The sequence below is a fragment of the Macrobrachium nipponense genome, chromosome 3 (genome assembly GCF_015104395.2).
Source record: "Macrobrachium nipponense isolate FS-2020 chromosome 3, ASM1510439v2, whole genome shotgun sequence".
NCBI classification, from domain to species: domain Eukaryota; kingdom Metazoa; phylum Arthropoda; class Malacostraca; order Decapoda; family Palaemonidae; genus Macrobrachium; species Macrobrachium nipponense.
In genome coordinates this window covers 42,240,628-42,264,106 of record NC_087202.1, presented here as the reverse complement: position 1 = coordinate 42,264,106, position 23,479 = coordinate 42,240,628, and the positions used below count along the sequence as shown (strand labels likewise).

At 37.2% G+C, this 23,479-nt stretch overlaps 1 protein-coding gene across 23 annotated transcripts in view; it reads left to right on the top strand.

Annotated features, from left to right (window-relative positions):
- Window positions 1–23,479, top strand: part of LOC135221710 (rho GTPase-activating protein 21-A-like) — a 669,873-nt gene that overhangs the window by 319,937 nt on the left and 326,457 nt on the right. The window lies entirely within an intron of this gene.

Sequence of the window (23,479 nt, the reverse complement as noted above, 5' to 3'; positions counted from 1 at the left end):
GTTATTGTGTATTTTTATATTACTGGTCTCATGATGAGTTGTCTCCCAGAAGGGTGCTTGTTGTGTAAATGATTATTATTGATCGAACGAATCATTTAGGATGTTCATTCAGAGCCTGACTTAATTAGGTTAATGGTAAGTTATTTCATTTGTTTACTTAATTTCTAAATCCAACTAATGAGGTTGTCATTATAAAGTGAAATCAAGCTTCAGAAAGACCGTGAGGTTCAGATAAACAAATACTGATAATTCCAAATATGGTCTTTTAGAATTAGAAGCTTCTGCTCAAGACGGCCGTTTGCATGATCTTCAGTTGGTGGGAAACTTGTATCATATCAAATACATCAAATCCAGGTTCAGGGATTAGTTCTGATCTCAGGACTTACATCATCTGATCGCATCTCCAATAGGCTAATTACCCCGATAAATCTGACACCCGGATTGACAACCAGAGGTTACGACCCTCCTCTCGATCATTGTCACATCCCCAGAGGCAGGATCGTCATCGTCATCCTCGAGCTTTGGACAGATGGATCGCCTGTCAAAGGTTCAAGCGGACTTGTGATCTCGAGTTCAAGGGCTCCTGCGTCGTCTGCTTCTCTTTCAGGGAACGAGTTAAGAATTTGTTCCTCTCTCTCTCTCTCTCTCTCTCTCTCTCTCTCTCTCTCTCTCTCTCTCTCTCTCTCTTTCTTTTTGCTAAGGGCACCGGGCATGCGATGATTGAGTTCCGGGATTTTGTAGAGTTGGTTGGAGGCTATTTTGTGGTTATTTGGCTCTTCAGAAATTATTGTTTACTTACAGCTTGAAGGAGACTGTAGGGGTACAGTCAGAAAGTACAGTGGTTTATTTGTTCTTTTTGTTTTTATGGACTCATAAGTACATGCTTATGTTTACATGAGCTGCGTTCCTCGCTCTCTCGTACCCCTCTGTTTGCCTCTTGTGAGGCAAAATCTATCCCTCTCTCTCTCTCGTGATAGCACGGCAAGCTCATAACAGGATAACTCATGTTCGATATTCGAATTAGACGTTACAAAGAGTTACTAGGATTAGGATGTCCCAAAGACTTGTTAGTCCATTCGAGGAGACATCGTGAGCTCAGTTACCTCTAGGAGCAGGTTTGACTGTTCATTCACAGTGTCTTATGATTTTGTCTAGCTTTCTTTTGAACTCTTCCACACTGATGCTGTTTACAACTTTTAGTGGCAGTTTATTCCATGTGTCACATATCTTGTATGTAAAGAAGTTCCCACAATGTAATGCGTTGTATCTCTTCAGCTCTAGTTTCCATCCATTATTTGTTGTCTAGTTTTCGTTTAACGTAAATAGGTTACTGTCTACTTTTGTTATGCCTTTCAGTATTTTGAATGTTTCTATTAGTTGTCTTCGCAGTCGTCGTGTTTCTAAGGGTGCGTTCACACGGTCGAACAACGTCCGACGGACAAACATTGTTACCAATTAACAATTGCTTACCAGAGTTTGCCTTGTGAGCAGAGTAAGAACAGTGATATACAACTTCAACTGGTACCACAGTTTGTTGCCAGATCTACTTCCCTCGTTTCAACGCTTTTGACGTCATCCTGCTTCGCCTTTGATATGGCAACAATGTTTGTACGTCGGGCATTGTTCGACCGTGTGAACGCACCTTAAGTCATACATGTTCAGGCTCTCTAGGTGTCTTTTGTAACCTGTTTGCCTAATGGATGGAGTTAACTTTGTGGCTTTTCCTTGTACCCCTTCTAATCTATTTATGTCCTTTCTTAGTGTTGATGACCAAAACTGTACTGCATATTCAAGATGAGGTCTAACTATTGATGTATAGAGCTGCAGCACCGTTTTCTTGTTTCTTTATCTGAATGGTCTCTTTACATATCCCACCATAGTTTCTGTGCCTTCTTTTCGACTTTTATGCAGCATGTAGTTTGCGTGAGGGTTGTTTGTTCCTATTAGTAACACTTTACATTTATCCAAGTTAAAAGGCATTTGCCATCTTTTTGACCACTCTCCTGTTTTCTTTAGATCATTTCTTAAACTTTCCACTGTCTCTGGGTCTGCTGCATTTACATCTAGTTTGGTGTCATCTTCAAATTTGGCTATCTTACTAGTTAGTTAACCCTTCATCTGTGTCATTAATTTAAATGAAAAACAAGAGCGGGCCAAGGACAGAACCCTGAGGAACTCCGCTTGCCACATCTGCCCATTCTGATTCTTCACCCTTTATTACGACTCTCTGTTTTCAATCAGTTAGCCAGTCTTTGATCCAGTGTGCTGTTTCTCCTACGATTCCTAAAGCTCTAACTTTTGTCATTAGTTTCCTGTGTGGAACTTTGTCAAAGGCCTTTTGGAAATCTAAGTAAATTATATCTATTGCTCTACTATTGTCGTAAATACGTAGCATGTTTTGGAAAAACTCCAAGAGGTTTGATAGGTAGGATCTGTTTTGCCTGAAGACACGTTGCCTGTTTAAAAACTGGTTATTTCTATCAATGTGATCCACAACTTGATCTGCAATTATGGAATCCAAAATCTTACAAACGACCGACGTAAGACAGATTGGTCTATAATGTCCTGGCTCTTCCCTTGGACCTTTTTTGTAAACGGAGGCACATTACGTAGTGGATTGACTAGTGGCGTGATCCATAAAATCTAGCTTGCCTTCTCAACCTAACCTGTGCATTATGTAGCACCTAGTTCCTAGTTGTTAGTTGACATTTGTAGGTGAAAATATATTTGTAACTCCAAAAGGGAGCGCCGACGGGAGCATTTTAAAACGCACTTGGGTAAAATGTTTCAAAAATCTCTCTCTCTCTCTCTCTCTCAATCTCTCGCTCTCTCTCTCTCTCTCTCCTATATATATATATATATATATATATATATATATATATATATATATATATATATATATATATATATATATATATACATACATACATTGTTATACTATGAATAAATTTATGTTTTATGCTAAGATGATAACTCTGATAATTATTTTTTGCATCTCACTTAAACTACGGAGAAAAGAAAAAAAAAAAAACAATTGGCTTCAAAAATGAAGCCGTCTATATTATATATTATTATTATTCTAATATATATAATTATACTCTTATATATATTATATATAAATTATAAAGATAAATATGTTACAAAAAATATAATATAAACTATCGACACAGCATTCCCGTGAATGCTAACTAAATGATTTATGTTCATTGAGTGGGTGCGTATAAGAACAATGTAACGACCCCTTGTAGCAGCCCACGCTTTCCAAAGAATGAAGCAGCGAGAAAATAAAGGTGTCTTGAAAACGGGCTAAGTTGGGAAAGTGACGTTAATGGGTGGAAGAGAGGGGCAAGAAAGAAAAGGAGGGAAGAGTAGGAATGGAAAAGGGGGAACGAAATGGGCATCCCTTGACGGGGATTATAGGTGGGATGGGAATTCTGGGACGGTTAGGGGACAGAGAAGCACCTTTCAGGAGCCAGCGAGCTGAGCGAGGTATATAGACTTTGGTTCCCATATGCGATCAGATGGATTTGCTCGCATTCGTTTGCTTGGCCTTGCCATTTTGCCCAGAAAATTCGAAAATATTATTATTATTATTATTATTATTATTATTATTATTATTATTATTATTATTATTTGGTCTATCACAGTTCTCCAATTCAATTCGACTGGGTGGTATTTATAGTGTGGGGTTCCGGGTTGCATCCTGCCTCCTTAGGAGTCCATCACTTTTCTTACTATGTGCGCCGTTTCTAGGATCACACTCTTCTGCATGAGTCCTGGGGCTACTTCAGCCTCTAGTTTTTCTAGACTCCTTTTCAAGGATCTTGGGATCGTGCCTAGTGTTCCTATGATTATGGGTACAATTTCCACTGGCATATCCCATATCCTCATTTCTATTTTCAGGTCTTGATACTTATCCATTTTTTCCCTCTCTTTCACTTCAACTCTGGTGTCCCATGGTATTGCAACATCAATGAGTGATACTTTCTTCTTGAATTTGTCGATTAACGTCACGACTGGACTATTTGCACGTATCACCCTATCTGTTCTGATACCATAGTCCCAGAGGATCTTTGCCTGATCGTTTTCTATCACTCCTTCAGGTTGGTGCTCGTACCACTTATTACAGCAAGGTAGCTGATGTTTCTTGCACAGGCTCCAGTGGAGGGGTTTTGCCACTGAATCATGCCTCTTTTTGTACTGGTTCTGTGCAATTGCCGGACATTCGCTTGCTATGTGGTTTATGGTTTCAATTTCCGTATTGCACTTCCTACATATGGGAGAGATGTTATTTCCATCTATCGTTGTTTGAACATATCTGGTTCTTAGGGCCTGATCTTGTGCCGCTGTTATCATTCCTTCAGTTTCTTTCTTGAGCTCTCCCATCTGCCATGTGTCATCGCTGGCTAGTTCTGTAGTCTGTCCCATGTATTGTCCGTGCATAGGTTTTTTGTGCCAGTCCTCTGTTCTGTTTGCCAATCTCCTGTTTGTATATTTCTGGGTCTTCGTCTTCTTTTATCAGTCGTTCTTCCCATGCACTCTTGAGCCACTCGTCTTCATTGGTTTTCAGATATTGCCCCAATGCTCTGTTCTCGACGTTGACGCAGTCCTCTATACTTAGTAGTGCTCTCCCTCCTTCTTTTTGTGTTATGTATAGTCTGTCCGTATTTGCTCTTGGGTGTAGTGATTTGTGTATTGTCATATGTTTCCTAGTTTTCTGATCTATGCTGCGGAGTTCTGCCTTCGTCCATTCCACTATTCCTGCGCTGTATCTGATTACTGGCACTGCCCATGTGTTGTTGTTATTATTATTATTATTATTATTATTATTATTATTATTATTATTATTATTATTATTATATTCCGATGATAGTTTAGTTCCACTGTGTAAATAAATAAATTTATATTTTTTCTTGTAAAATTATGACGGACGTGTTTTTATGATGGTACTATTTACTTTAGTATTAAAAGCGGCTTGGAATGCAAATTTTTTATTTGCTTCCTAAACAAGTACCTGTGTTTGATGCTTTATCGGTTTTTTTTTTTTTTTTTTCAATTTCGTTACCTGTAACGATATGCATCTGCTTGTGTATGTTTGTATGTATTTATGTTTATAAGAGGAGAGAGAGAGAGAGAGAGAGAGAGAGAGAGAGAGAGAGAGAGAGAGAGAGAGAGAGAGAGAGAGAGAGAGAGAGAGAGAGAGAGGCTGTAATTTGTAATTGATGGCTAGAATTGAAGTAACATGATTTTATTCGTTGATATTTGCGCTGTCTGCCTATTCTGAGCCCATCTTGATTACAGTGCCAGGTATCCATCGTGAAATGTGCTGTGTGATTTTTTTTTTTTTTTGTGACTTCGTATAATGGAAACAGTTTTATTCACTTCATCACTTCTCGGAAATAGTAATATTTTATGGGATTGGTAGATTTGCCTTTAATGCCTTGAACAGCTACATTTTTAGTGATCTCGCCAGGCGTGATGTATTGAACGTCGAGCATGACAGTATCTGTTAAGGAAGAACAGAAAAACTGAAGGATAAGGAATTGGATTGGCTTACAACTTTTGCTTTTGTGAATGGAAATTGTATTTTAAATGATCAAGTACAAGCATGGAATAGAAAGTATTTTACTAGTCTACTCACTTCAATTGAGTTTTAATTCATTTTTTAGCTTTCATGATTTGTTAGCGTGTAAGAGTTCCGATAAGGCACGGGAGAGATACCTGGCTCAGGTATACTATGTACAATTCTTGCTGTATTGAATTCCAATAACCGCGAATATCCGTCGGACATGTAATCTTCTGCTTTGTATTGACCCCCGAGAGTCGTGAGTCATGTGCTGGAGTACTCATGCATTATTCTGCCATTCTTCGTGGTTTGGCTTTAATATTGATTGCATCTACATTATATTTTCCTAAAAAGCTGCTTCTCTTGTGTTGATACATTTCATATTCTTTCATATGTTTATTTTTAGCCGTTTGCTTTAATTTCTTGAGTACTTTTATATTTTAGTTGTCAATACAAATAGCTTCATAGACCATATCGTAATATTTATATTCATTCCTTAAAATAGGTTTACTCAACTCACTGTATCAATGCATCGAATGAATGTTTGACCTCAGATGTTTGAGCAGTACTTCAGTGAGGGTAATTCCGATGATATTGTTGGTGATGTGCTTAACTTATCCTTGAGGTGTTGACGGGTCACTTATTGATAACTGTTGTTTCAGCGATGAATCTCTTTATTAGCATAGAACAATGTATTGCGAATATTTCTGTGTATATTATATATATACAGCATATTTATATATATTGTATAACTGAAGGAAATTTTGTTAGGTGATCATAATGGTGAGGAAATTGTTTAGCTTGCTTTGTAATCGGAGAGAGAGAGAGAGAGAGAGAGAGAGAGAGAGAGAGAGAGAGAGAGAATTTGATAATTTTCAATACCATGTGAGGCACGACTACAAAATACCGGGGTGTAAGGAAGGCAATGTTTCAAACTTAGGATTTTAATTTTCAGTTTATCTGTGCGAAAAGTTCTCCCTTGAAAAGACATTGATCTGAGTTACCCGGTTTCTTACACTTTACCACCAACAAATAGAGGCGCAGCGTAGCCTGTATGCGTCCTACGTATCGTGCTAATCATCTCTGTCATAAAGATCGATTCTGACTGGGGTTTTTGCCAGACAGTATTTCTTTCACATTAATGTCCTTTTCCTCTGTATCCTCTCCTGAGAGAGAGAGAGAGAGAGAGAGAGAGAGAGGGGAGAGAGAGAGAAGAGAGAGAGGGGGGGGGGGGGGGGGGGGGGGGGGGGAGATGGCAGGGTCAGCTGTATTTGCTACTTTTGGTACCTGGAATTCCAGCTGTTTCCGTGCCTCATGTGGGAAAAGAAAATTCAAATCATCAATAATTCTTGTTTTAACATTTATATTTGTATTAAAATATGTAACATGAATTTGTTTGCGGTTTGATGACTTGGATGCCTTATATATTTAAATTCTTTCATGTGGCTGTTGTGCATGCCCCATATTCAGTGAAATTTGTAATGTATTTGTTAACCTTTTCTCATGCAACTCAAAAAATTGCCATGCATTGTATCCAAAAGTCTTACTTCAGGTAATATACATGGAAATATGTTTCTAATAGCCAGAATAACCATTTAACATTGACATTTTCCATATTTTTTGTAAAGACTTACCATAAGAATTGGATCCAGTTCGAAATGAATGAAGCCCTACCATGGCAGCGTGGGATAGCAGTCAACCTCGCCTTATCTTAACGTTTAAGACTAAATTTATTGTATATGTTCCCATCAGATCCAAGATGTGCATTGTGATAGGCTTAGCCAACAGTGAGGAAATCGTACTGTTAAGAGAGAAATTGTCGTAGCATTTTATTGCTGCATTTGAAATCGGTGAGGAAATGGACTTGGCAAATTAAAGCACCATTGGCTGGCCACATCCTTAACACAACTCGAAGGCATTAGAAACGATATATCTTGTAAAAATTGATTCGTAAATCCCATATACACAATTGATTTTTTAATAAACAGGAAATTCATAATGATTGGTGTTTGTCGTTTTCACGTAATTGATGCGTTCCTGCTGTAGGTAAGCCGTTGCTTATCTACAGCAATCATGAAAAGTACTGAATATCAATTTCCAGTGCGAAAGTAGATTTATATATTGCCTGTGTAATTTTCACTATTCGGATATCAGGGCTGAAGTTTTCTGCTAGAAATACAGTAATTATTATTTACTTTGCACTATTTCTCTGTGTTTATTTTTCGTTATCTGTCACTTTTCTTGGCCTAGAAGAAAGAAGTGTTTTGTTCTAGGTTTGTCCTGCAAATGCATACGATGGGTGACTGGTGCTTTATATATTGCATCATTGTGAAATTATAGAGTGGTTTAGATTCTATATGTTTATAGTCCTACGAGTGGATGCTTATTAATTAATAGGTGCATAACAGTGCAACGGGGAAAGTGATGAGTTTTAAATTGTTATTGTGCTGATTATTCATATTATCATTTTTAGAAGTCCATAAATTCTTCTTTACTCCCAGGGTCCCCTCTCACTCTGCGATTGAGAATGGACGGTGTTGGTTGACATCCCGTTCACTTCTCACCCGTTTTCACCCTCTTGTTGGTTATCCTTCGTTAATCCTTTCTCTGCCAGATGTGGACATCCTCAGCCACTTGACCCCCCATTTTCCCCCATGTCGCGACAGGTGTGAGGAGGGTAGAGTAGACCGCGCGTCTGCTTTACCAAGGATTGACCTTCTTGGGAATGGTGGCGGTGACTTCGACCATGGCCATGCTTCGACCCAGCATTCTTATTCCCTTTAATGTGACCGCTGTTGTCCTTTCGAGAAAGACCGTTAGGTAGGGTCATTGGAAGTGGAGTGCTCTCATAGTGACCAGGACCCAAGCATTTCTTTATGCTTCGAACAAGCTTTTCAGAATGGTGAAGGTCACAGTTGTGGTTCCATCGAGGTTGAAGGTGATTTATTGTTACTCTACTCTTAGAGTTTTGGCCAGTTACTGTTTTAGTAGGGCGAGAAGCGTAAGTTCTAAATTCGCCTTGGAAAGAGATTGTGAGTGTTTAGGCCATACTATATAACAGGCGAAGATGTTCTCAAGACCCAGGATGAAAGTATCATACAATAAGAAGAAATAGATTGTTCGAACATTGCACAGACTGACGCATATGCTATATGCGTGTGTGTGTTTGTAACTGGGATAATTGGTAATAGCAAAGTTAGATATTTTAAAGGGGAAAATATATAAAAGAAATTTGGTCCTCTAAAAAGTAATTTTCTTGGTAACCCCCTTCGTTATAGAGAGCGAACAGTACACGCCAAGACCTTATGGAAAGAAAATCCATGTAGAAAAACGTAGCAAGAACTTCTTGTAGATAGACAGGTCAGATCATATCTGGAAAATGCGGTGAGAGTGTGGAAAGGGCAGGTGAACTTTCCAAATATGGCAGCGGACTATCTCTGTTGTAAAGTTTATAGCCCTTCTTTCTATGGTAATCGCTATAAAGAGAGCGAGTGTACCCTCCCCCATATCTCATGGTCAATCATGACACATCAAACCGTGATTTGTCTTTTGGGGGGAGATTTTCCCCTTTCCCCACCTCCGTCCTTCCTCTCCCTTCACTTTCCTTCTGCTTGAATGTTACAGTCATTGTGGTTTCTGACTTGAAGGATACTGTAAGATTTCTCCTAGGCGGAATGGTTGGAGGCAGATATCTGAAATGGAATTTCAAATATAATGTGCGATTGTGTCAAGTTGGGTACTCCAGTGTCTGTTGCATATATGGTAGTATAATGGCTAGCTATATATGTAAGTATTTGGTATTCTGAGATCATGCGTGTATTTTTATTTACAAAGTATTCGTTCATAAGCGTCTTTAATTTATAACCCATTTTAATACCTTATTGGGTGGTTCCATTGCATAATGTTTATAAAAGACGATCTTGCTAGCGTTTTCGGCAACGAATGCGAAGAAATGGAGTCACCGTAACTTGAACGAAAATCATATCTAAAGCTTAAAGTGGGTCGTTTTGGAAGGATGTTAATGCAAAATATTTATAGTTATATTCGAAACTTATTTCCTTTATATGAAGTTGTAACATCTAGCGCGGAAATTTACTTTTTTTTATTTTTTAAAATTTTTTTTAGCTTATTTTTTTTGGCGAAAGGTACAGCCAAGGCGAGGCTGCACACACGCAGTCGTGATGACCGCAGCCTTTACTTTTTCTTTTATTATTATTATTATTATTATTATTATTATTATTATTATTATTATTATTATTATTATTATTATTATTATTATTATTTTAGACATCCGTCCTTCTAAGAACTACATTTATTTGACATTTATGCGTTAGTGGATTCGATTATACTTTGATTTTAGGTTGTACATACATTATTATTATTATTATTTATTATTATTATTATTATATTATTATTATTATTATTATTATTATTATTTTTGTCTATCACAGTCCCTCCAATTCGACTGGGTGGTATTTATAGTGTGGGGTTCCGGTTGCATCCTGCTCCTTAGGAGTCCATCACTCTTCTTACTATGTGTGCCGTTTCTAGGATCACACTCTTCTGCATGAGGCCCGGAGCTACTTCAGCCTCTAGTTTTTTCTAGATTCCTTTTCAGGGATCTTGGGATCGTGCCTAGTGCTCCTATGATTATGGGTACGATTTCCACTGGCATATCCCATATCCTTCTTATTTCTATTTTCAGATCTTGATACTTATCCAATTTTTCCCTCTCTTTCTCTTCAACTCTGGTGTCCCATGGTATTGCGACATCAATGAGTGATACTTTCTTCTTGACCTTGTCAATCAACGTCACGTCTGGTCTGTTTGCACGTATCACCCTATCCGTTCTGATACCATAGTCCAGAGGATCTTTGCGTGATCGTTTTCTATCACTCCTTCAGGTTGGTGCTCGTACCACTTATTACTGCAAGGTAGCTGATGTTTCTTGCACAGGCTCCAGTGGAGGGCTTTTGGCTACTGAATCATGCCTCTTTTTGTACTGGTTCTGTGCAAGTGCCGGGCATTCACTTGCTAGGTGGGTTTATGGTTTCACTTTTCGTATTGCACTTCCTACATATGGAGAGATGTTATTTCCGTCTATCGTACTTTGAACATATCTGGTTCTTAGGGCCTGATCTTGTGCCGCTGTATCCATTCCTTCAGTTTCCTTCTTTAGCTCTCTCTGTAGCCATTGCCAATTGTCATCGCTGGCTAGTTCTTTAGTCTGTCTCATGTATTGTCCGTGCATTGGTTTGTTGTGCCAGTCCTCTGTTCTTTCTGTCTTTCTCCTGTTCTCCTGTATATTTCTGGGTTTCGTCGTCGCTTTAGTTAGTCCTTCTTCCCTTTCCCATGCACTCTTTAGCCAACCTCGTCTTCACTGGTTTTCAGATATTGCCCCAGTTCTCTGTTTTCGATGTTGACGCAGTCCTCTATACTGAGTAGTCCTCTCCCTCCTTCCTTTCGTGTTATGTATAGTCTGTCCGTATTTGCTCTTGGGTGTAGTGCTTTGTGTATTGTCATATGTTTCCTGGTTTTCTGATCTATGCTGCGGAGTTCTGCCTTCGTCCATTCCACTATTCCTGCGCTGTATCTGATTACTGGCACTGCCCATGTGTTTATGGCTTTTATCGTATTTCCGGCGTTGAGTTTTGACTTGAGTATCGCCTTGAGTCTCTGCATATATTCTTTCCTGATCGTTGTCCTTCATCTCTTGGTGTTTTATATCTCCTCCTTCCATTATTCCCAGGTATTTGTATCCTGTCCTCTCTATGTGTTTGATGTTGCTTCCCATCTGGTAGCTTTATCCCTTCAGTTCTCGTTACTTTGCCTTTTTGTATGTTGACTAAGGCGCATTTTTTCTATTCCAAACTCCATCCTGATGTCCCCAGATACAATCCTTACAGTCTGGATTAGGGTATCTATTTTCCTTGATGCTTCTTACCATACAGCTTGATGTCGTCCATGAACATCAGATGGTTGATTCTGTTGCCTCTTTTCTTGAGTTGGTACCCGGCATCCATCTTCTGTAGTACTTTTGTCATGGGAATCATGGCTACTACGAAGAGTAGTGGGGACAGTGAGTCGCCCTGGAAGATCCCTCTCCTGATATTAACCTCTGCTAGTCTTATTCCAGAGCTTGTAAGTATGTATTCAGTTGCGCATTGTATTTTTTTTTTGAGGAAGCTGATGGTATTTTCCTCTGCCCCATATATTTTCAGGCATTCTATTAGCCATGTGTGTGGTATCATGTCGAAGGCTTCTTATTATTATTATTATTATTATTATTATTATTATTATTATTATTATTATTAATAATAAGGCTTTATTTATTATTATTATTATTATTATTATTATTATTATTGTTATTATTATTATTATTATTATTATTATTATTATTATTATTTTAGAATTCTGGCCTTCTATGAATTTCATTTATTTGACATTTAAGCGTTGGAGTATTCGTTTTTACTTTTATTTTCGGTTGTGTATATTTTTCGTGATAATTTTTTAACCGGACAATTCATTATGTTATCATTTATAAATTCCTCTCTTTTGTTTCTTGGTTTATTGTATGTGTAATCTGGACAATCAAGTACCCATTCCATAAAGGCTTGTCTTTCTGCAATAGACATTTATACCTACAATTTTATTGGCTTCTCCTTCAGAAGACATTTGGATTTCTACACTCATAGCTGTTTTGTGGATAAGTGCCGATTATTCATTTTTTTAACATGTTGTCTCATGTATCTAGATTATGTATGTTACTGTCTGTATTTTATATATTCCATGTATATGGCCCTGAACTGAAATACTGAAATAAAAGATTATTATTATTACCTGGAGAACAGTTTGAAACCAGCGTCTCTCTCTCTCTCTCTCTCTCTCTCTCTCTCTCTCTCTCTCTCTCTCTCTCTCTCTCGTCTTTAATTTTAAAGGTTGAGGTTTTTCGGTTGTCACCCTCTTCCAAGCAGTGACGTAGTGGGAACGCTGAATGCTCAGGTAGTTTTCAGGGTCGCTTTTTCTTTTCTGCAAGATTGTTCTTCTTAACCCTAGCGGTCTTTACTCCTGCTGCTGCTGCTGCTGTTGCTGTTGCTGCTGTAATATAACAACGAAGCAGTTGTATTATATAGATGTGTATATATGTATAAGGCCTTATATATATATATATATATATATATATTTATATATAATCTATCTATTTATATATGATATATATATATATATATATATATCTATATATATATATATATCTATATAATATATATATATATATATATATATATATATATAGATATATATATATATAGATATATATATATATATATATATATATATATAGATATATATATATATATATATATATATATATATATATATATATATATATATAGAAAGGCTTTGTAGTGACAAGCGTACCCTAACAGCGCGAAGAATTCGAGAAGTTAAGAGCATTGTGGCTATTATAATTGCACATAAATATATATATATATATATATATATATGATATATATAGTAAATATATATATATATATATACTTATATATATATATATATATATAATGTATAAGGCATATATCCAGTGTAAGGAAAACTAAATGTAATTAAAACTAAAAGCCCAACTTTTTCCCTTTGTTTGAGCACTTTTGTCTGTTCCTAGTAAGCCAATGCTTTAATATGTAACGTCTGTAGATTAAATTTATATAGTAAATTTAGATCGATTTGATTGTATAAAAAAGACAATCTAATTATGGTTTAACCCCTCTCTAACAGGATTGTTGATAAAGAACTTTTCTTGTTTTATCAAACACTTCTGTCTCAGCTTGATAAAGCTGTTGTGACTATGACTTTATGATCGTTGTGTTGTGCTTTATGATGCAATCATTGGAGTTCATAGGCTTACTTAGGCATTATGATTATGTAGTGCGTATGCGAAGTGTTCTTTTTAGTGTTTTTGATAGGCTCATAAATCTAGCATTTACGAGTCGGCCGAATCATAAAGTCACCTCTTCACGGAACACAAAATTGCGTTTGTAGACTTCCTGATTTGCGTACGAACAGTCTTTCAGTTCGATCATTTTATCTCGCTACTTTTCAGTAGTCTTTTTTTTATATATTATTATTATTATTATTATTATTATTATTATTATTATTATTATTATTGCTAAGTTCCTCGTTGGACGAGTGGTTTCCGCGTTCGGCTACCAACCCGGTGGTCCGAAGTTCGATTTTTGGCTATGCCAACGCGGACTCAAAGGAATTTCTTTCTGGTGATAGAAATTCATCTCTCGATATAATGTGGTTGGGCTCCCACAGTAAGCTGTAGGTCCCGTTGCTAGGTGACCAATTGGTTCCTAGCCACGTAAATAAAAATCTAATCCTTCGGGCCAGCCCTAGGAGAGCTGTTAATCAGCTCAGTGGTCTGGGTTTTACTAAAGGATGGTAAACTTTAATTTTATTGTTCTGGTGGTTACTAAATATACTGTTTTATTTTATTGTCGGTGGTTAAACTAAGATATACTTTTATTTTATTGCTGCCGACCTTTATTGTGTAAAAGGCTTTCATTAAGTATACCGAAGCATAAAGGCACGGTATGTATACAGATATTTGCCTGTAAGGAAGGGAGTATTGCTCTTTTGACGTAGGATGTCCTGTTCTGTTTGTGGTGCTACTCAGTAATGAATGTGTTGGTTCCCGTACAGCTGTTGATTTTGAATTTATCATGACTGATCCCTCTATGGTCGTTCAGGTTGTGGTTTATAAATGACCTTGGAGCTCTGATTTCTCTCATACACCTTTAATATCTCGGGATGTAGAGGGCAAGAGAAGGATGTGAAAGCTTTATATTTGATTGGGTAGTTTGTTCCTCTTCTTTTGATTTGCTTATGTTTGCTCTAGCTTTTCATTAATTAATATCTGCGGGATTCTCTCTCTCTCTCTCTCTCTCTCTCTCTCTCTCTCTCTCTCTCTCTCTCTCTCACTGCTATCTAGGCCTACAAATTGCCCTTGTCGTTAGTGGAGCTTTGATGCGCTTCAAAATGCTTCAGTCGACAAATTATTATTATTATTATTATTATTATTATTATTATTATTATTATTATTATTATAGTGGAAGACTAAAATGGCGGTTCGCCCCATGTTCACACAAACTGAAATTGTTATCGTCTCTACACGGGCCCTTTTTATAAGACACCATCAGTGGCCAGTTACACTGGGTAAAATGTTTAGCATTTCCATCTGGACCTTATTAACTTAACTCCATCATAATGGACGGCTTTGAATTGTCGTTTCCTAACTCATGCTGAAACTTTGTTTGATATGACTGTTCTTATTTTTTTTTTTTTTTTTTTTTTTTTTTTGTTTTTTTTTTTTTTTTTTTTTTTTTTTACCCCGGTGACTCCAGCCACACCATTATTTAGTTCCGACGCGATGTCAACGCCTGCGGTTTCTGTCTGTATATAATTCTTTCCTCGTCAAAGGGCAAGAGAGCTAATGAAGTCGGGAGCTTTCAAGAGTTTGGTCTTTCTCATAACCAGTCAAAGAACAAAACACCCGCCACTTAAACGCTAAAAGTTGCTCTGAAACCATTTGCGGGGCTTTAAGTGTCGTACATTGTTCAGTTATTTTTTTGGTGAACATTTTGGTCAGCCGTCAGTCATTGTTGTCAGTAAGTCATTGTGTTTTGCTACTGGTATATAAGAGATAATAAGGCATTGAAGATGCTTCGCTGGTCATCAGTAAATTTTCTCTTTTAGGCGGGTTTCTGGAGAATAATTCTCCCGATTCCTCAAACGTTTACCTGTTATTATTTATTTTTGTGTTGAATTAGTGGACAGTCGTTCAAACCAGAATGGTGCAGCTTCACTGCCTCCATGAGTGGCGTTCCATTTAGTAGCAGTTGTCAGGGGAATAGTCTCGCATTCGATATTGGTACCGAAACAGCGTGAAATGTCTTTTCGCATACACAACGTTGCATGGCAATGGACAGGGCCAAATCTGCGGGCAAATCAGTTTTAGGGCGGTCTGACGTTTTAATTCCATTAGCGCGCTTGCTGTTGGTGGGGGATAAAGGTTCGACCTAATATTGTCGTGCTACAGATGAGGTATAGAAGCTGTTCTTGGTGTCACTAGGCGTCAGTCAATTACTTAATGGGGAGGGCATGGTGTTATATTTGTAATTACATTTGTAAATTTTTGTGGAATGGTAATTGATCGGTTTAGACTCAAAACCGTAAATAAAAGTTAACTTGAAATATTAATTTTGTATTGACGTACCCATGTGCGAAATTTCAGATTATACACACACAGATATATATATATATATATATATATATATATATATATATATATATATATATATATATATATATATATATACATACATACATATACATACATACATACATATACACACGTGTGTGTGTGTTTTGAGAGAGAGAGAGAATGAGCCTCTTTTATCGGGCACCCCTTCACTCCTTCCTCGACCTTGCTCCCTCCTCTCCCTGTCCCCGTTTCCTCTTGCTGAGTCACCTAAGTAATTAATACCTGGATGTGACCCACGTGGTTTATACATTTTTTTGCTCAGAAAAACATTCAATTTCATCTTGATAGTTTTGTTTTTGCTCCGAATGGTTTTAGGTATCGTATCATTTTCTTGATATTAGAGGGTAGTTGAGTTTTATGTTATTACAACTAATCAAATATATTACTTCGCTTAATTATTGCGCAGAATAATCAGTGTGATGCTGGAATAAAGCAAATTTGAAGTAATTGATATGGGTTGCGTTCTAATTTTATACATTAACCTACGTGTACCTTAGATTACTTTTGCAGTGTTTCTGTGAAGCCCTTTTTATTGTTGCAAATGAAATATTTATACCTTTCTAGCAATAGTGTTGCTTGAAAGAGTACACGACAGCTCGTTATTGTATTGCATGTTAAGTAGTGTTTTCGGTTGGCAAATATCTTTCTTTTTTTACGCCATCTGCTTCACACTCTGTTTCCTGTTAGAATTTACGCTCTTGTTTGTGAAGGTATTTTTAAATGAGCTTTCCATTTACTCTTCACTGGACTGATTCTCTCCTCGCCTGTTTTGAGTGAAGGAAAATGGATGTTGTTGCACCAGTATGTCATTTATTTTTTTTCTCTTGCCAGTAGTTGATTTATTAAAATTCGTTTGGATTTCATTGGCTGACAGTTTTTGAAGATATTTATTTTTTGTAAATGAAATTAAGCATTTGAGTTTCATGCACCGTCTCATTCTAAGGAATGCAGTATTGTGCAAGATAGGCGAGAGTGCAAGACTGTATATAGACAACACTCGCACCAGGAGTTGCTCGTGTAAATTCTTATATAAAGTGAGAGCAAGTTTAATCATGCCTCTCTCTCTCTCTCTCTCTCTCTCTCTCTCTCTCTCTCTCTCTCTCTCTCTCTCTCTCTCTCTCTCTCTCGTCAAATTATTAACATAAATGGATATTTGTCACTTGCGCTTTGAATTCTCTTCAGAGTAATTTATACAAATGAGGGAGTATGATGTGAAGACACGGTGCTCTTAAGCCATGGTTATTGAACGTTTTCGCTTCATGCGTGCTGTTATCAGTGCAAACGAAGCCATCATTTACGTTCACGAAAAAATCGGATTTCCCAGAGGGAAAGATAATTCCCCGCTTGCGAAAGTCGGTCCTCAAAATAAATTGTGGTCGGGAAGCTCTCATAAATGATGCACAGCATAATTGCCTGAAGCGCCTCGAGAGAGAGAGAGAGAGAGAGAGAGGCATATTTAGATATTCATGTAATCAACTTTTTTATGTTTGGGTGGCATAATTGTGAAGAGAGAGAGAGAGAGAGAGGAGAGAGAGAGAGAGAGAGAGAGAGAGAGAGAAGAGTGCATAAGGAGGGAAGATAGTATTCAAGAGAAAGTTCGCACCCAAACATTGCGCTTTTATCTGCACAGGTGAAATTACACGTTCCGAGCGCATAATTGCGTGTGAATTCCAAGCAAGAATCTCAGTTTCCCTCCTGTGACATCGAGCAGCACAGGTATTATCTGAGGTCGACAAAAAGCAAGTTGCATTAATGACCCCGTGGTTGAGAGTTCACGTCTCGGAGGCGTTATTATGACTGTTATTTGTCATCTGCCTCGGCTGGGTGTCCCCGTCTTCATCTATTGTGAGTCCAAAGCGTCTTTCCACTTTCTTTTACTTCCTTCTTCTACTGCTGCTAATATTGATGTTGCATCTTTCGTAATTGGACATGAATGTCTCCTTTTTATACAGCTTTTTGTGGAGTGAATTGCATTGTATTGAGCTTTGTAGTTGATATCTTTTGAAAATTATTGGTTACCGACGATTCTCTTGAGAGTCTAAAGGTGAGCTTCGGTATTTTAACGACCACTCGGATGACTAAATAGCATATCATTCTGATAACTGATGATACACTTTTACAGCTTTTGCTCTAACGGGAAATCAACAGGTTTATGTAGTTTCTTTTACATCTAAAACATTCGTGATTATTGAACCAGGCGCGCTAGAATTCAGTTTGAGACATTGATAACATTTTACTAGCAATTCATATGAAAAAAGATAGGAGTATCGTTCATTTTAGGTTCAGCCAGTGTTGGTCTGGGCTCTTGGTCTAAGGTAACCCACAAGATATGTATGTAAAGTACTATATCGCTGCTTCAGACTCAGTCCAGAGTTTTATCGGAGTCGGGCACAGACAACATTAAAAAAAAAAAAAAAAAAAAAAAAAAAAAATATATATATATATCTATATATATATATATATATATATATATAATGTGTGTGCGTGTGTGTCTGATAAAGATCGAATGCAAAAAACAAGTAACTCTGAGTTCTTTTATTTTTTTCCTTCATGTTCTCCTGCCACTACGTCACTAACGACCTATTGTGACAACGTAAGACGGCGAGATGACTTTACACCAATTTGGCAACCCTTTGTCCTCCTCCCCCGCCCCCCTTTTCCTCCGGATTCTGTTCCCAAGGTTGCGTGGGTCCACCGTCGTTTTGCCGTGACTTCGCCATGTCGGGGAATGCCGCTGCCTTATCCCACAGATTCCATCCATCCCCCATCCTTCTCCAGAGTCCTGACTACCCTTTCATCTCCCCCCAACCCTCAAACACACATCCTCCTCTCCCTCCCTCCCTACCACCTCCTTCTTCATCCGTTTCCCTCGTGCTTTGTTTATTTGGTTTTTGTCATTTTCGCAGCAGAATGAACCACGTGGATTTGCTTTTGTTTTGCGTCATTGTGTGTGCTGCTCTGCGAATGGAATTAATAGCTCGGAAGATTGGGTTTTGCGAACCCCAGTTTTGTGTGCTGGTTATGCTTTGTCAATGGCTGCCACTGCTAAGAGTATTATCGTGTAGTTGTGGAATTTGGGTAATGATGGTTTTCCCATTTTTCTGGTATTTTTCCTTCCTTTCCCGCACGTGGGAATAAACGTGGGAGTACGTCAGGTATTTATTTTTTGGTATTTTATCGGAATCGTGTTTCTCAGAATACTCTCCTATAACCCGTAGACCCTTCTAACATCGGTGGTAAATTGTTTTGTTGTCGCTAATGTCATTAGTAAAATATTTTGGAGCTGCTGACGCTGATGATAAATTGTTTTGGTAGTATGACTTACAAACGCTGGGAAGTATCTCTCTCTCTCTCTCTCTCTCTCCTCTCTCTCTCTCTCTCTCTCTCTCTCTATTATGGACAGTTCAAGATAACAGAAAGTCAAGGTTGATCGACAGCTCATATCATTTTCTGTGTGTGTGTGTGTGTGTGTGTGTGTGTAGTATGTGTAGCGGTGTGTGTATGTGAGAGAGAGAGAGAGAGAGATTGATTGATAATGACGCATGTGATCAGTATGCGTAAATTTCAATTACCCATGAAAATGTCGTGATTTATATTGGAGGTGTGGTTGAATAGACCCTTACGGCGATGACCTTGAGAGGAGGAGGAGGAAAATATGGAAATGGAGGGAGGTAGGAAAGGGCCGAGAAGCCTCGAGGGTAAGTCGAGAGAGAAAGTTTTCACAAGAAGGTGACTCGTTTGTTGTCTTGACATTGGAAGTTAATAGTTCCGCGCGTTCATGCGCACGCACATATCCAAACCGGACATGCTTTTGCTACGACTTGATTATGTAGCCCGTACTTACTGCTTTTTTTATATAAATACATCTATGTCAGAATTTGTTTAATGTTTTATGAAATCTTCTTAATGTTACCCGAGAGTTCAGATTTTCATCTCGCGTTACTTAGGATGAAAACAGCATGATTGTCGAAAAGAAGTAGAATAACGATATTTATTTGCGCATTGAATATTTAAAAAAAAATTGCGAATTTTGAATATAAACATTAAAAAATACAAAACCTACTTCGAAAGTACCGTGCTCAAATTTGGAATGTAATATACAGTAATGCAAAAATAGGCCCACAACGTCAAAATGTTCAAATAAATTACATAGTGTTATTATGAATTCAAGCTCTTGTAATGGCATTTTCTAATGTTATTGTCTCTATTCTTTCCGATGATATTTGATCATTAGTCTTTCAGGGTTTGATTTTTATATATTTTTTTAATATTTCATATTGTTCACAAGCACTGGATTGGTAATATCCTTACTGATACAATATTAATAAGCTATGTATTTTTATTTGTCTAAACTTTATGATCTTAGAGGGTTTCGGTTTTATGAAATGAAACTTAGTGTATGATGCTGATGAAGTTGATCTTTCAGGTACCATAGATACGTAAGGGAAGTGTCTTGCCTAGTCTCGAAAAATTCTCTGAAGATCGACATCTGAAAGATATGTCCGCATGACAGATTTTGTGCAAAAAATTATCAGCAGTGGTCCTACAAATCCAAAGAAGCTGAAGCCGCTTCCTCCTGCATGACCTGGCATGTAGATTATTCCCACGAAATTTCCAGGAGGCAAAAAACTGAAAGATTAGATTTAGAAAGTTGGAAGTTTTTCGGTATGATAGATTTAAAAAAAACGAATTAAATAAAACTATAAAGGGACGTAGAATTCCAGAAGATAAGTCGCTTCCAGCTGCATCAGTCTGTCCTCTAGGCTATTCTCACAAGTGTCGTAAGAGTAGTACACTATTGATCTGTATATCGTATTCCCTGAACTATTTTCACTGGTGAACAGAGCAGTCAGTGAACGCTAGGGATGCCCGATTTTGAACATTTTCTTTCTTTCGCCTGCTTCCTTCCAAGTTGAGTGATTAGTGTCATCTTCATAATCCATTGCATCCTGTAGAAGGGGAAGATTTTGTTTTCGTCCGGGTGCTTGGGAGGTTCGTATGCAGCTTTTTCGAATGTATGTATACCATTTTTTCTATAGTTCATTTACTATGCGTTCTGTGTGGTGCATCGGCAGTGAAGGTTAGTTTTCCCTCCGCTCACTATTTCTTTCACTGTGGCTGTACCTCCGAAATAAGTGTCTTCTTAGAAGTGTCTTCTTAGATTTCCGCTGGATTCTCGCGAGCTTCTGTTTTATGCTGAAGGTGTTACAGGTGTCACATGTCGAGCATGTGCCCTTCATTTCTTCTCAGTGTTCTGTTCTGTTGCAGTTCTCCGAGCTTGTCAGTCAGATACGTATTTCAGTTCACTCTTTGTTTCCAGTTAAGTTTCTCCCAGTTTGGACGTTTTTCGTTTAAATCAGACATTTTCAATCATAAGAGACGAATTGACGCCAACTAGGCTATATATTTATAAGTTTTGAGTGTGGCACAGATACGTTGCTTGAAATCGTCTGTAATATCTCACTATAATGTCGTGTCTTTTTCGCTCACATTTTTTTTTCTTTTTTTTTTTTTTTTTGCATATCCTGCCCTCAGTTTTTTTTCTAGTTCAATATAAATTTGAAATAAAATTATAGATTTTTTCCTTTTTTTTTTTTTTTTTTTTTTTTTTTTTTTTTTTTTTTTTTTTTTTTTTTTTTTTTTTTTTTTTTTTATCCATCAAGGAATTGTATTTCGTTTAGGTGATTTAGAACTCACATTTTTTATATCTTTCTTTTTGCCAGATTTTCTATTTGTAGTGTTCTTTTGTCTCAATTTTATAATTTTGAAGTCGTTAATTTCCTTCTTTTATTTTACCTCGGTTTCGCTGTTGCAACGATCTCTTATTCTTAGCACATTACTGAACTTGTATTTATGTTCCTTTCCATTTTTCATATGCAGTGATCTTTCCGTAAACCCCCGCTCTTCTCGTTCCTCAGCTCGTCTTTTGTATTGTGAGATCTTGGTATATCATCTTTCGCAAGTTCGAATTTCAGTTGCTCTTGCTAACTGCATCTGTCTCTTGTTGAGATGATTTCCTTTGCCTGCAGCCCGTCCAAGTTTTCTTTATATTCTACTTTTGATTGCTTTATCTTTCACTTGGAAATAATTTTCACTTCTCTGGATCTGTATTTATTTCTTAACGTTTGTTACCCGATGTTCTTGTGTCTCTGTGTATTGTCAGTCATTTATCATATTCTTTACTTTGTAATTCATATCCCCTCTTGGAAGAACACAAACCTTTTCTTCTTTTGAATGATTTAACATAGATGAAGCATTTTATCCATATTTTTTAGACCCTCTTCGATTCTCTTCAATTTTAAATAAAGCCCTGGGGAATCTTTCATTGTCTCAGTTTTACCAAAGGAAAAGATTAAGTTTTTCCTTCTAGGGTGAAGAAGTCAATTCGGTTGGCTTTGATCCTATTAACTAATCATAAAATAATTCTTTAATTTCCCTTTCATTTTTCTTCTGGGAACTTTTAATATTAGTTTGCACTCTTAACATCTGTTCTCTTTATTCTGGTTCAAACTTCTTGAATTGTTGTCAACATGTTAGCCTTGTTTAGGTCTTCTTTTAAAGATTTATTTCTTAATTTCAGTGACTCTTCTACGAATTAAATTTCTCTTTCTTAAGAACATCAGAATCGGTCGCCAGATTCGAGACTATTTTCATTTTCGTGGAACGTCAACTGTTTCTCCCTGATGCTTCCAGGTTGTTACGTAATGTTACACACTTTCTCTGAAAAGGTATTCATATTTTGATATAGTTACACCAAGTAAATCATATTATCAGCTACCTGTAGTTTAGTATTCGGAACCATATATCTCCTCGTGTTCTTATCAATTTTCATGACTTGTTTCACCTTTCCATGCAAGGATGAATAGATATTGATTTCGTTTCCAATTCACCTCTTTCTGCAATTTCATTCGGCAATTTTCCAATGTAGTACCAACTAAACGGCTGCGCTGCTTTCAGTTTATGAAGGGATGTTGGGATTTATGTGCGAAAGAAACCTCGAGGAGATGTTGAGGGGAAGACAGAGAATTTATGTAGTTGATGAGTAGTTCATATTTCAAAATACTGCAACTAGAAGAACCGGTGGGCATTTGTAGTTGTTAAAAATGGTATAATCCGGCATGTTGAGAAAGCTCTGATTTCATTGGACGGCTGAACAAAGTTTCGACTTCTTCAAGGAGAATTTTTCAAGAAGGGCGCTTAAGAGGTATAAACTTGTTAAGGATTAATGATTGCACTTAGTTGCTAACAATTAGCAAACGTTCTTTTGGGATTAATTACAAATTCTGACTTGCAGTATTAGAAAACTGCATTATCCCAAATGGTCATCACACACTCTTAGAAGTTATATAATTTGTACACACACACGCACACACGCATAAACATATACAGAGAGGGTGCGAGCTCGTGCAAGTCGGAGCAACTTTCTGAAGGACAACCTCACCAATCTCATGAATATATCATTAAGGCGGTTCTTCTATTAAAAGAAAATCATAGACTTGATGCTGGCAGGCATTCTGGGAAGTTATTATTGAATATATATATATATATATATATATATATATATATATATATATATATATATATATATA